Source organism: Megalobrama amblycephala, linkage group LG14, assembly GCF_018812025.1.
Source record: "Megalobrama amblycephala isolate DHTTF-2021 linkage group LG14, ASM1881202v1, whole genome shotgun sequence".
Classification (NCBI taxonomy): domain Eukaryota; kingdom Metazoa; phylum Chordata; class Actinopteri; order Cypriniformes; family Xenocyprididae; genus Megalobrama; species Megalobrama amblycephala.
Genome location: NC_063057.1, coordinates 26791548 through 26806254, shown reverse-complemented (window position 1 = coordinate 26806254; position 14707 = coordinate 26791548). Strand labels below are relative to the sequence as shown.

The window sequence follows — 14707 nt, the reverse complement described above, 5'->3', positions numbered from 1 at the left end:
ACAAAATGATAAATGCAAATCCATGTTTCTCTGCCTGGAGTCCAGCTGTTTCTGTGAATTGCACCGATCCATTTGATTATTTTTTCTGCTTTCAGCAGTTTTTAAATATATACCTCGGGAATACCTCATTATGTAGGTATTTGTAGCCTACTTAGTCATTTTGATAGTAGGCTAATATAGCTAATATACACTTACAGCCTGTGTTGCCTTCATATAAGGCTTATATAAGGCTTTTAATTTTTTTGCGGCTCCAGACAGATTTGTTTTTTTTTTGTCCAATATGGCTCTTTGAACATTTTGGGTTGCCGACCCCTGATCTAGGGGAACTTCCAAATTAACAATAACCTGGTGAGAGGCAAATTTCTAAATTTACTCAATTCTATTAATCACAAAACCCAGATCTCAGATATTCACTAGATTCAGATTTTTGTTTTCTATTTAGAAATAAAAAATACTACTGTGTTTACCTCTAAATTTGAAAATCCCTCACAAGGAAAAACAAATTAACAATAAACTATTACAATAACCTACAGGAAACCACACAAAATTATGGAAGATCAATAAATGTATTTATTCTTCTATTAATCTTTTGTCTTTTTCCTTTATTTTTCTTTTATGTGTTCCTTTAAATGATCAAACACTTCAATTCACAAACTCACAATAATAACAATAACCAAAAAGAAGTAAACAAAAAAAAAAAACAAATGTCAATGTAATAATTTTACCCAGCTGGGATTTTCAGTACACAGATGGCGCGCTAGTTGGAGCTCTTTTGATGCAAAACCAATGTACTCACGAATCCAAATAAATTGATGTTCCAAGTGCAGAAAGAAGACTAATCTCTAATCCTCACTCCTCAACGAGATGATAAACAGAATCCGTGAAGCATCCCACGACGACGTTGAATGGATGCCGATGAACTCCTCCCTCCTCAAACTGGTCAGGTGCATCCACGAAATTTCACACAGAACTCCCAATCTTGACTCGACGAACTCTGTTTAACACACTAAGCACGCACTTGACAGGAACTCCGCACACCACTGTGATAATTTTACACTGAATTATTAAAATAAACACGTGTAGCTATGTTCTTCCGGATTACAATCGAATTATGCAACTTATTATAACTGCAACACTGAACTTGACAATAAACACGGGAATATTCTTCCGGGTGATTTGTAAATATGAATCTAATAAAACAAGTAAATTTAACGATTTCAAAAAGGGAAGGTTTAATCACATGCAGATCCTCGTGCTAGCTCTCTTCCATCTGATTCAACGAGTTGAAGTGCGCGGCCTCTTGCAGAATTCTCACGGAGTATTTCTCCCCGTGCTGCTAGCTTCAAACTGATGCACGGCAAACTTTCACAACCGAGCTGCCACTCCGGAATGTCCTATGAGCGTTGACTAATGAGCTTTTCGCTATGCCATCAACTTTCTTGTGGCGAACTCAACTTTTTCCGCCTGTAACCCTCTCACTGCATGCGGAACTGCCTTCGCTGTTTCTCTCTAACTCCACCCCCTGAACTTGAGGGGTCAAAGTCCACAGCTCTCATAGGACAAAATAACGCTTCTTCTTCTTCTTCTTCTTCTTTTTTAACGGCGGTTGGCATCCAGTTTAATGGTGCATTACCGCCACCTTCTGTTCCGGAGTGTGGATCAGTCAGTAAGTTTACAATCTAATCTATAACATCCAGGGAGAGGAGAAGAGAAAAAAAAAAAAAAAAAAAAAAAAGGGAGAAAATTTCCCCTTTATATCCTATAATAAAGCCCAGTATCCTTTAAAAAAACCAACAATTCTCTCACCTGTGCTCTGTCATTCATACTTAGTACTGTTTTTAAAGTGATTTTCTGCACCCCTTGTTCTTTAAGTCTGTTATCCATTATCACTCTCTCCCTCTGATATTTCCTACAATGTAGAATTACATGTTCCACCGATTCCTCTTCCTGACATTCCTCACACACACCCGTCTGATGTTTCCCCACCATTCTTAATGTTTTATTTAGAGCACAGTGTCCCAGCCTTAGTCTTGTAAGTACTGTTTCCTCTTTTCTATCTCTACCTCCTACCTTATTTACTTTAATACTCTTTTGGATATAGTATAAATGTCTCCCTTTCCCCTCACTATCCCACATTTCTTGCCATTTTTGGTTAATTTTTTCCCAGATTATACATTTTACTTCCGCTTTACTGATTCTTATTTGCATTTCTACATTTTCTTTCTTTAGTGCCTTCTTTGCAACCTTGTCTACTTTTTCATTACCCTCCACTCCTATGTGTGCCGGAACCCATAAAAATATAACCAGTCCACCTTGGTGTGTAATTCTTGTGACTGAATAGAGAATTTCAAATAAAATATCCTGTCGACTTGAATGGAACGATGTTAAACTAACTAGAGCAGAAGCTGAGTCTGAACATATTATGACTTTGTCAATTTTTGCTTTTTCCACCCAACGCAAAGCAACTAAAACTGCAACCATCTCCACTGTACATACTGCTAAATTATTAGATGTTCTTCTATTGACTTCAATTCCTCTTGCTGGAACCACCACACCCATTCCTGTTACCCCTGTTTCAGGGTTCTTAGTGCCATCTGTATATATTTGAGTAAAATTTTTATATACTCCAGTAATATAATCATTAAACACCCCAACCAGATCAGCACTTTCTTCTTTCCTTTTCACTTCTAATAAATACCAATCTACCTCTGGACATCTCATCTTCCATGGGGCTATGACTGGATGTACTATTGAAGAGCTGATATTCAAATCAGATACCCCAAGTTCTTTTGCTGTTTTGTTCCCCATATAACCAAAGCTATCCTTTTTACTTCCCTCTTTCCTCCAGCTTTCCTTCAGCACTTCTTTTGTGGGGTGCGAGTCATTATGCCCCTGCAAGTTAACCCAGTAATTTGCTATTATATGCCGTCTCCTTAGCTCCAGTGGCATCTCTCCTACCTCTACCTGAATAGCTGAGACAGGTGATGTCTTAAAAGCTCCACTACACAATCTCAACGCCTGAGCCTGAATCACATCCAAATGTTTTAAATGGGATCTAGCTGCGGAAGAATACACTATACTACCATAGTCCACCGTAGATCTTATCAGGGCCACATAAATTCTTTTCAGTGCTTGGCAACTTGCCCCCCATTCTCTACCAGTCAAGCATCTCATTACATTTATTACTTTTTTACTTTTTTCCACTATTCTTCTTATATGATCTGCCCATGTTAAACGCGAATCAAAAAGTACCCCCAAGAATTTGAATGTTCCTACTCTTTCTATTTCTTTTCCATACATCCTTATTTTCAATCTTTCATCTATTCTTTTATTAGTAAAGAAAACACTTTGGGTTTTTTCCACTGAGAATCTACATCCCCATTCTTTCCCCCATTCCACCACTTTATCCACAGCTCCTTGCACTTTCCCAACTACATAACCCATATTTCTCCCCCTCTTCCACAGAGCCCCATCATCTGCAAAAAGTGATCTACCTATATCTGCTGGAATCTTTAAAAAGATATCGTTAATCATTATTATGAATAGTAGTGGGCTTACTACACTACCTTGAGGTGTACCATTTTCCACAGTATACTGATCTGACAATTCTGACCCTATTCTTACTTGGATATTCCTTTGACACAAAAAATCTTTTATCCAATTGAAAACTCTCCCTCCAATTCCCAACTTATGTAACTTAATTAGAACTCCTTCCTTCCACATCATATCGTAAGCTTTTTCTATATCCAAAAATACTGCAATTACCGCCTCTTTATTTTCCTGGGCTTTCCTTATTTCATTTTCAAGTCTAACAACTGCATCCATAGTACTCCTACCTTTCCTAAACCCACTCTGATAATTTGCTATCTTTCCCTTCTTCTCAAGCTCATATGACAACCTTTCTGTTATCATTCTTTCCATTATTTTGCATAAATTAGAGGTTAATGCTATTGGTCTATAACTGATGGGTTTTGATGGATCCTTGCCAGGTTTCCTTATCGGAATTACAACTGCTTCTTTCCATGTTTTTGGCAATCTTCCCTCTTCCCAGACTCTATTATACAGATGCAACAATTTCAAAAGTGCACTTTCTCCTAAATGCTTTAACATCACATAGCATACCTTATCTTTCCCCGGTGATGATGATCTTGACATTTTTATTGCTCTCTTCATTTCTTCCATTGTAAAAAATTCATCAATTACACTATCTACTCTCTCCTTCCTTTCTAATATCCCTGGATATTGACTTATTTTCCACTCTCTTCTCCTTCTTTCTTCCTCTGATAAGTTTTCTGAACTATGTACCCTACCAAATGCTTTGACCATACTCTCTGCTTTTTCCCTGTTTGATACTGCTAAACCTTCCTCAGTTACTATAACCGGATATTCCCATTCCCTTCTATCACCTCCCATCCTCTTTATCATTCCCCATACTTCACCCACTGGAGTTGTTCTACCTATCCCATCACAAAAAGTCCTCCAGCTAGCCCTCTTAGCCTGTCGTACTGTTCTTCTCACTACAGCCTGAGCTTTCTTGTACTGGATTAAATGTTGCATATTATGGGTTCTTTTGACTAATCTGAATGCTTTATTCCTACCCCTTACTGCCTGCTGACATTCCTCTGTCCACCATGGTACCAATTTTCTCTTCCTCCTATTTTTACTTTTTGGAATAGAACTCTCTGCTGCTATTATAATTGCTGATGTAAACTGATTATTCAATTCATCAACATCTTCAGATACCTCCACCCTTATTATCGCCTCCTCACTCAATACCTGGAACTTGTCCCAATCTGCCTTCTCAAATATCCACTTCGGACTTCCATCACCTGGTCTTTCTTCCCCTCTTTCTCCAATTGAACAAACCACTGGGTAGTGATCACTACCAATTGTATCACCTGTCCAAACCTCCCAGTTACCAAAGCCAGCTAGTGTATTAGATACTAAGGTAAGATCTATTGCTGATTCTTTCCCTGTATTTACATTAATTCTCGTACCTCTACCATCATTCATACACACTAAATTCCTATCCTCCATCAGCTCTTCAATTACCCTTCCATTTGAGTCAGTATGATAACCTCCCCACACTGTGCTGTGAGCATTAAAGTCTGCACACCATATCACTTTATTTTTGTCTTGACCTTGTATTGTCAATAGTTTACTCAGATCCAAACTTTTGCAGGGATTGTAATAATTTATTATGACCATTTCCTCCCCCTTATCCCATATTTCCACCATTATGCATTCCTGATCATCTCCCACACCCAGTTGTCTATATGAAATTCCTTGTTTAATAAAAGTAGCGCAACCTCCGCCTTTTCCAAGATCTCTGTCTTTCCTTATCCCTAAATATCCATAAATTATAAAGTCTATGTTTGGTTTCAGCCATGTTTCTTGAATACAGATAATGTCTGGTTTCACTGCCAATGTTTTAATGAAGTGTTTGAATTCCTGACCATTAGCCAGTAAACTCCTGGCATTCCATTGTAGGAGAATTACCATAATTAAGATTAACCAATCCATGGTGCATCCTGACTTGACTGAATGGCAAGGTTCTCCCTCACCTCTTCCCACGTCAGTCCTATTAATCCAAGATGGTTCACCGCTGCTTTAACTACTAGCTGAATTTTGTCGTTTTTAGATTTAACATCCGCAGTGCTATTAATAACACCTGCAATGAATGTAACCAAGTCTCTTTTATCCACGTACACCCTTTCATTTGATCTTTTTTCCTGCTCTTGGTTCCTGATTGCCCCTTGACTGATAATACCTTTGTTCTTTCCGTTTACCATACTTGCTGCTTCAGCATAGGTAATCTTTCTTTCTACTTTTGTTTTCTGGATTTCATTCTCCCGTTTCATAATCTCACAACCTCCGTAAGCTACATTATGAGCTCCACCACAATTACAGCACTTTGGTTGCACCCCTGCTCCACACATTCCATATTCATGATCCCCCCCACACCTTGCACATCTTCTCTGTTCTTTACAGTTCCTAGCTATATGACCAAACCTTTGACAGTTAAAACATCTCAATGGTTTTGGAACATAAACTCTCACTGGGTAACTCAAAAAACCCAGGAACACCTTCTTTGGCATATTGTCTTCCTCAAATTCAATCAATACTGTTTCACTTTCCTTTTTTACTCCTTCACTTGTCGTTTTCAACCTTTGAGCTTTTATTACTTTCCCTCCTTTGATATTCTTCTTGAATTCCTCCATTCCTACACTCATTGGCACTCCTGTGATGACTCCTTTACTTCCAGCCTCATTTTTCCCTCCCAATTTCCCTGAGCTTTCCACCTTAATTTTCCCTATCTCTTTCATTTTAAGAGCTTTCTCAACTTGATTTTCATTTGCACACCTTATCAGTAGATTACCATCATTTAACACCTTTGCATATATTATTTCTCCCACTTTATTCGCCAAGGCTGTTGTCAACGTAAATGGGTTAATTTTCTTCATGTCCCTCTGTGATTTCTCATTAAATCTTACTATGATTGTGTACTTGACAGGTCTTTCTCTTTGATTTCCCTCTATGTCGTCATCTTCATTTTCCGATTTCTCTTCATTATCACTTCTAACTCTTTTACTCCCTTTATTTTGATTAATTTGCATCCATCTCCCTACTTCCCCCTCATTCTCCTCATCCCTCTCATCATTACAATCCATATCAGCCCAACTAGCATTACCTACCTCTGATCCATTCACAGAACAGTCGTGCTCAACCGCCTCACAAAAGATATTTCCACCTCGACTTGTTTTTTCCGTAAACTTCCGACTACTATTTTTCCGATCTCGGCCTGCTGATGCTGCCGCCATTTTTTCGCGACCACACAAAATAACGCTCTCAGAAAACACAATAAAATGCAGTTCTTGCATTATTATAAACACACATTTAAAAACTCTTTTAGAAACAGGTCTCATATATATATATATATATATATATATATATATATATATATATATATATATATATATATTTTCTTTTTTTTTTAGACAAATAGTCTAGCACTTTGAAAAAAAATGTTAACAGCATTAAATATTAATCCATTTTAGAGTTTTTATCCAAAGCAATCTTTAAAAACCTTAGTAACACTTTACAACAAGTTTCTATTAATTAACATTAGCTAACATGAACTAACAATAAACAATAACTCTAAAGCATTTATTAATCGTAATGTTAATTTCAATATTTACTAATATTTTACTAAAATCAAAAGTAGTATCTGTGTTAATATTATTTAATTGATCCGAGTTAACATTAACTAACAATGTATTTTTATTAACAACTGTAGCATTAACTAAGATTGTGAAATACTGTAACAAATATATTGCTCATTGTTAATGTTGGTTGTAAATTACTCTTTTATGGCATTTCAACATGAAAATAGCCAAGGAAGCTTGCATGGAGTTAAAACACCAGCTAACCAACGATAAGCTGTTAATGTTTTGCTCTATATAAAGCCTTAATTTGTTTTATACCCAAAAGTTCACTGCATGTTTTCCAGGAGAACCTGAAGAAGCTCATGGAGATCTATGAGATGCTGGGATGCGAGGAGGACATTGTTAACCCGTCCAACGAGCTCATTAAAGAAGGACAGATCCTAAAGCTGGCCGCCAGAAACACCTCGTCCATGGAGAGATACCTCTTCCTGGTTAGTTGAATCAAAGACGGTCAAGCATGCAAAAAATTATTTTCTTACTAAGTATTTTTGACTTGTTTCAATAAAACCAAATGATTACTTGCTTTCAATACTTTATTTGAATCAATAATTATTGCCTCTTTGTTATTATATATGCATTTTAAGTAATTTTAAAGCCTATTGTTCACTCTTATTCATCATTTTATTCATCAAAGATGAAGACGTTATATCATGTAATTTTGCATCTCAAGTAAATGTATCTTGATTTAATAATGTTTTTTTTCAGCATGTGCTTTCATTTTGAGAGTTGAAACCATGGCATCCTTCTCTTTACAGTTTAACAACATGTTGCTGTATAAACAAAGTCAATTAACATGTTGTCAGCATATGTGTGTATCATTTCAAACCCAAATAGAAAAAAAACAGGTATAGATATATATTTGTTCAGGGTATCTACACTCTCCCCCCACCAAGAATCGTTATGTCCTCATAACGAGGGGAAAACATAAAAGAAAACACAATAATGAAATTTGTATCACCATAGAAACCCATTTTTGGTACAGTTACAATTCAATATGTTAAACAATCACATATGCACAGCACATATTACCCAAAGTAAACGAGCAAGATATTATCACTTATGAGTCAACCTTTGAACAGCCATGACTTAATTTACTTGTCTTGGGCTTAAAGTAACTGCACAGGTACTCAACCTTTTTGAGGGCATGTTCATCCACAAATATGCAGAAGAACAGTATCTAACAGGGTTTACAGCTTTTGTTTGAGCGAGGACAGGCTCAAATTTAGGAACCCCAAGAGTATCATATGTAAACCTCTTAGGCACAATTCTCTCTCTTTGAGACCTCGTTGTCATAGAATGGAGGAATTAAAGACGGCAGGCAGAGGTGAAGATCCAAATGCAGGGAGAATTTAATGGAAATAAACAATTCAAGCATAAATCAGGAACAAAATAACACAGGAACCACAGACACCTGCATGACATCAAACAACGACCGACAGAGAACCAGAGAATACAAGGGCTATTTATACAGAGGGGTTAATGAGCTAAACAAGGTAAACTGACACAGCTGGAGTAGACTAATGAAAAAGGAAAAAAACTACAAAACTACAATCTGGCCACAGGAAACAGGATACAGGAGAGAACACAGAAACTAGGCACAGAAAACTTCAACATAAAAGTCCCACAGAGCACCAAACACAGAACCAGATCTGACACTACCCCCCCTCAAAGGAGCGGCTTCCAGACGCTCCACAAACGGTCCTGGAGGGAGGTGAAGCGGTGGCGGAACGGGGGAGGGATGGAGGGTTAGGAACGCAGATTGGAAGCAGGTTGGGGACTGGGGCGGTTCAGGTAGCCAGGACTGAGCCAGCAGATCCGGTGCCCAGTGTGGTGCAAACTGGTCAGGTGGCCTGGGTGGCGCAGGCCAATCGGGAACCCCAGCAAGAAACCAGGGCGGGACCGGAGGGACAGACCAGGGAGGCTCCATCAGGCCTAAAGTCCTGGCAGAAAACCAGGGTGGGACTGGAGGGACAGACCAGGGAGGCTCCATCAGGCCTAAAGTCCTGGCAGAAAACCAGGGTGGGACTGGAGGGACAGACCAAGGGGGCTTCAGCTGGTCTGGAGTCCTGGCTGAGGGCCAGGCTGGCGCTGGAGGCATGGACCAGGCAGGCTCCAGCAGGTCTGGCATCTTGGCTGACGGCCAGGGCGGTGCTGGAGGAATGGGTGGAGCCCGCTCGACCAGCATCAAGGACAGCACTGACAGGGCATGGCGCCTGGGTGGCGCCGGCAGGGCAAGGCGCCTGGGTGGAGCCGGCAGGGCAAGGCGCCTGGGTGGAGCCGGCAGGGCAAGGCGCCTGGGTGGCGCCGGCAGGGCATGGCGCCTGGGTGGCGCCGGCAGGGCATGGCGCTTGGGTGGCGCCGGCAGGGCAAGGCGCTTGGGTGGCGCCGGCAGGGCATGGCGCTTGGGTGGCGCCGGCAGGGCTTGCCGCTTGGGTGGAGCCGGCAGGGCATGGCGCTTGGGTGGCGCCGGCAGGGCATGGCGCTTGGGTGGCGCCGGCAGGGCAAGGCGCTTGGGTGGCGCCGGCAGGGCATGGCGCTTTGGAGGCACAAGAACGGCCTCTGGGGTGGCCTCCGGGCCTACAGCAGGCTCTGGGAAGGCCTCCGGGCCTACCGCGAGCTGCTCTGGGAAGGCCTTCGGACCTACAGCGAGCTCTGGGAAGGCCACTGGGCCTTGAGGGATGGAGGAAGCCTTCTTCCTCCTCTTCCTCCGTTTATGTGGGTGAGGCGGTGGCTCTGTGCCTACCTCCTCGGGCTCTGGAGCGGACTCACAGGCTGGAGCGGGCTCTGGAGCGGACTCACGGGCTGGAGCGGGCTCTGGAGCGGACTCACGGGCTGGAGCGGGCTCTGGAGCGGACTCACGGGCTCGAGACTCAGGCATAGCGGCCATCTTTGATGGAGTTCCCAGTCTTGACCCAATAGCAGAGACGCCAGCCGCTCGCACCGAACAAAGCGGTGTGTCCTCCAGATTCAATGCCAGTCTTAAATATCTATGGACCGCCCTATTGTCTTCATCGGCAACGATCCCAGCTACTAGGAACTGTGACTTGGTGTCCAGGACGGTTGAAGACTCTGGCATGAGTGCTAATGTATTGACTCCCTCAGTCAATACTGAGCCGCTCAGTTCCAGAGCAAGACCTATGTAGCATTCCAACGTCCAGTTAGGGTCCCATAGTGGCATGCGTGAACGGAGCGGCTCTGATAATCCCCCCCGAAAGAAGATCATCAGGCAAACTTCATCCATCTTAGTCAAACGTGCCAAACTGATAAATTCCAGCACATAGTCCTCAGTGCTCTTCTATCCTTGACGGAGATGTGTTAATCTCCCTCCTGGATCCATTTGGTATGGTCGGTCGTTCTGTCATAGAATGGAGGAATTAAAGACGGCAGGCAGAGGTGAAGATCCAAATGCAGGGAGAATTTAATGGAAAGCATGATGATAAACAATGATAAACAATTCAAGCATAAATCAGGAACAAAATAACACAGGAACCACAGACACCTGCATGACATCAAACAACGACCGACAGAGAACCAGAGAATACAAGGGCTATTTATACAGAGGGGTTAATGAGCTAAACAAGGTAAACTGACACAGCTGGAGCAGACTAATGAAAAAGGAAAAAAACTACAAAACTACAATCTGGCCACAGGAAACAGGATACAGGAGAGAACACAGAAACTAGGCACAGAAAACTTCAACATAAAAGTCCCACAGAGCACCAAACACAGAACCAGATCTGACACTCGTACCAGTTTCAGGTACATTATCAGAGATAGTTTGATTTACATCACTCTGATCCACACTTACTAAGTCTCGTACAGGACTTGAAACAGTATCACAGAGTATCACAGGGTCCCCAACATGTCCAAGAGTGTCCGGTTGAACCGTTCAGGTTGTGGATCACCCTGAGGACGGTACGGTGTTGTCCAGGATTTCTCCACTCCTAACAGGTCAAACAACTCATGGATGAGCCTGCTCTCGAAATCCCGTCCCTGGTCCGAGTGCATCCGTCTAGGCAGACCATAGTGAATGAAGTATTTCTCCCACAGAACCTTTGCAACTGTGGATGCCTTCTGGTCCTTAGTCGGAAATGCCTGTGCATACCTCGTGTAGTGGCCTGTGATGACGAGGACATTACAGATGTTCTGAGAGTCTGGCTCTATGGATAAGAAATCCATACACACAAGATCCATAGGTCCATCACTGGATAAGTATAACAGTGGCAGAGTCTTCCTCTGGACACATCTGGCACATGTCTGGCAGTACTTCTCCACCTCAACCTTCATCCGTAGCCAGTAAAATCTTTCTCTTACCAAACCATAGGTCTTGTCAAAACCCAGATGTCCAGAAGCATCATGAAGCGACCTGAGAACTACTTCATGGAACTTCCTGGGCAGGCACAACTGCTTACGGCAAGGTTTGTCTGGGGCTTGAGTGCACCTATACATCATGCCATTCTCCATTACTAATCTGTCCCACTCCCTCACTATCAAGGAAAGGTCCTTGTGAGCTTCCTTCCTGATCTTGGACAGGTCTCCTTGTTTAAGTGCTCTCCATATCTCTCCAAGAAAAGAATCCTCCTGCTGAGCATGTGACAGATCCGCAGAACTCGGTTTTGGAATCATGGAAGTATCCAGAGTGGCTAAGTTACAGTAAGCTCTGGGGACTGATTTAGGAGATCCTCCCAATAACATGACAATCCTGCTGGCAGTTACACAGCAGTTGGACTTATCTTGCCCTGGCAGCTTACACAGGGATCTTTCTCCAGATGATGATATATTATAGTCCACTCCTGGTTCTTCACTCTCCTCTGCGGACAATGAGACAAGGCGTCAGCATCGATATTTTGTCTCCCAGGCCTGTACTTGAGACTGAAATCATATGCTACAGCATCCAGCTTGGCTGTAGTCAGAACATAAGTTAGCGGGTTGTTGTCTGTCTGAACCTCAAACTTAGCTCCATACAGGTAATCATGTAGTCTGTCAACAACCGCCCACTTTAACGCCAAGAACTCAAGTGTATGTACTGGGTAGTTCTTCTGAAAAGGCGTCAAACTTCTGCTGACAAAAGCCACAGGCCTTAACCCTCGTCCGTGGTCCTGGTACAGAACGCCGCCCAACCCTTCACAGCAAGCATCAAAATGTAGGACATACGGAAGCTGAGGGTTGGCAAAGACTAGCACAGGAGCCTGGGTAAGCCTCCCCTTCAACTCATTAAAAGCAGCTTCACAAGCATCAGACCATCTACTCCCAAATGGATCAGAAGCTTTGTACACTACTCGTTCTGGGTCGGGTCCAGCTTTGATCTTTTTCAAGCTTGCGGCAGGTAGACACCCTTTGCAACAACTGATTTAGAGGGTAGGACACTTTAGAATAATCTTTCACAAATCTTCTGTAGTATCCACAGAAACCCAAGAAAGAGAGGAGCTCTGACACATTTTGCGGTCGAGGCCAAGACTTTACAGCATCTATTTTTGAGGGGTCTGTTGAGACACCATCTTGAGACACTATGTGTCCAACATAGCTGACAGACGTCTGGCAGAAAGTACACTTGTCCAAGGATAGCTTCAGTCCTTCGCTCTGTAACTGATCCAACACCTTGAGTAGCCTCTCTTCGTGCTCCTCTAAAGTCCGTCCGAAGATAATGAGGTCATCCAAGTAGACCAACACTTCCAACAGGTTCATATCTCCCACCGTCTTTTCCATCACTCGCTGGAAGATCGAAGGAGCCCCACAAATCCCTTGTGGCATCCGTTGGAATTGGTAAAACCCCACTGGGCAAATGAAAGCAGTCTTTTCTTGGTCTTCCTCACTCAGGGGGATCTGATAATATCCACTCCTAAGGTCCAATACACTGAACCACTGACTTCCATTTAAGCAGGCCAGAGCATCTTCAATGTGGGGAACGGTGTATTGGTCAGGGATTGTGTGACAATTCAGTGTTCTGTAGTCCACACACATCCATATCTGCTCGTTCTTTTTCCAGACTATGACGATCGGTGAAGCGTAAGGACTTCGCAAGTTTGCAATAATTCCAGTCTCCTTCAACTTCTCTAAGTGCTGCCTAACATCCTCGATGTCGGCAGGGGCAAGCCATCGAGACCGCTCACGAAAAGGCTTATCCTCGGTCAATCTAATGTGGTGTTGGGTGCTCTTCGAACATCCCACATCAAATTCATCGCATGAGAAAACATCCTTCCTCTCCAACATCTTCTTGGTCAACCACTGTTTCCATTGTTCAGAGACAGGGGAATCGCCAAAATTAAATGAATGCTTGTTCAATTTAGTCTGACCACAGTGCTCTCTGGGTTTAGAGACTGTAGACACGACTTCGACTGGAAACACATGAGCAATGGGCATTCCTCTTTTAATCATCACGAGGTAATTCCCGTCCTGAATATAATACAATACAATACTACAGTACCACAATACTACAGTACCTTCGAGGTAATTCCCGTCCCGAATATAATACAATATAATACTACAGTATCTCGAGGTAATTCCCTTCCCGAAATAAGGTGACGGCGTCCCGTCAAGAAACTACTATCACTACCTCAATCACACATGAGCACACAGGTCTTTAGCATCTCTACACTCTCACCGTCCTTCTCAGGTGTACGCTGGTCTGACACAGGATCATTAATACTAACTCTGAGTATTACAGCCTCACCCCGAGGGCGACTCTATAGTCTTCCAACACTATCACTGTCTCTGCTGTGGTCTTTTGAGCATAGAATCTTTTGTACTTATATTCCTTAGCTGCACAGCATATACCTGACATGACTTCCAAGTTGCTCTTTGTAGAAATTAAGTTTTATTTGACAATCAAGGTGTGAAGAAAATCATGTCCCACTCTCTCTCTGCATGCTTCTACCAACTTCTTCACCACAGATGTATTTGTTCCCACCAGAATATTTACATCTCCTTTCATGACAGGATCAGGACAGACCAGCACAAGTGCATCTATGGATTCCGCCACTCCTGCCACAGATCCTGGAAACTCCAGCCTTAAAGAAAACAGCCATCATATGGGTACTGCTGCATGCTCAATCCCCATACTTCCAAATTTTCGATTGGTGTCAATGGCAGATGCTTCAAGTATTTATCATAGAAAGATCTGTAAAGCAGAGTGACTTATGATCCATTATCCAGCAAAGCCTTAGCATAGATCCTTTCCACCTGGATGGGAAGAACAGAACTAGGTCCCACTAACCTGTTCGGAAGAACTGCTGGCTCAACTTTGACTGTTTTGCACTTTGTGGAACGTGTCTTTCCCAGAGCTTCAGGCCGTTCCTCTACTGAGCCCCGGAGAAGTTTCCCGGCGACTGTCTCATTTTGATGAGTCGCTGGTTAACCCCGATCCTTGAACGTAAAGGCGACGGCCTCACGTGTGACATTGTTTACATTGATCGCTTGTTTACAATACATTTTATCAAGTAAAATGATCAAGTTGAGTGAAATTTATCAAGTTGTGTGAAAGA

At 42.4% G+C, this 14707-nt stretch overlaps 1 protein-coding gene and 1 long non-coding RNA gene across 2 annotated transcripts in view; one reads left to right on the top strand and one right to left on the bottom strand.

Moving 5' to 3' along the window:
• The window catches only part of LOC125246390, a 41561-nt gene extending 33560 nt beyond the window's left edge, over nucleotides 1-8001 (top strand). Inside the window, exons 2-3 of the long non-coding RNA XR_007179836.1 lie at nucleotides 7511-7657; nucleotides 7982-8001. This is a non-coding gene — a long non-coding RNA (uncharacterized LOC125246390). The remainder of the gene's footprint in view (nucleotides 1-7510; nucleotides 7658-7981) is intronic.
• Nucleotides 1-14707, bottom strand: part of LOC125246308 (tripartite motif-containing protein 16-like) — a 398598-nt gene that overhangs the window by 220667 nt on the left and 163224 nt on the right. The window lies entirely within an intron of this gene.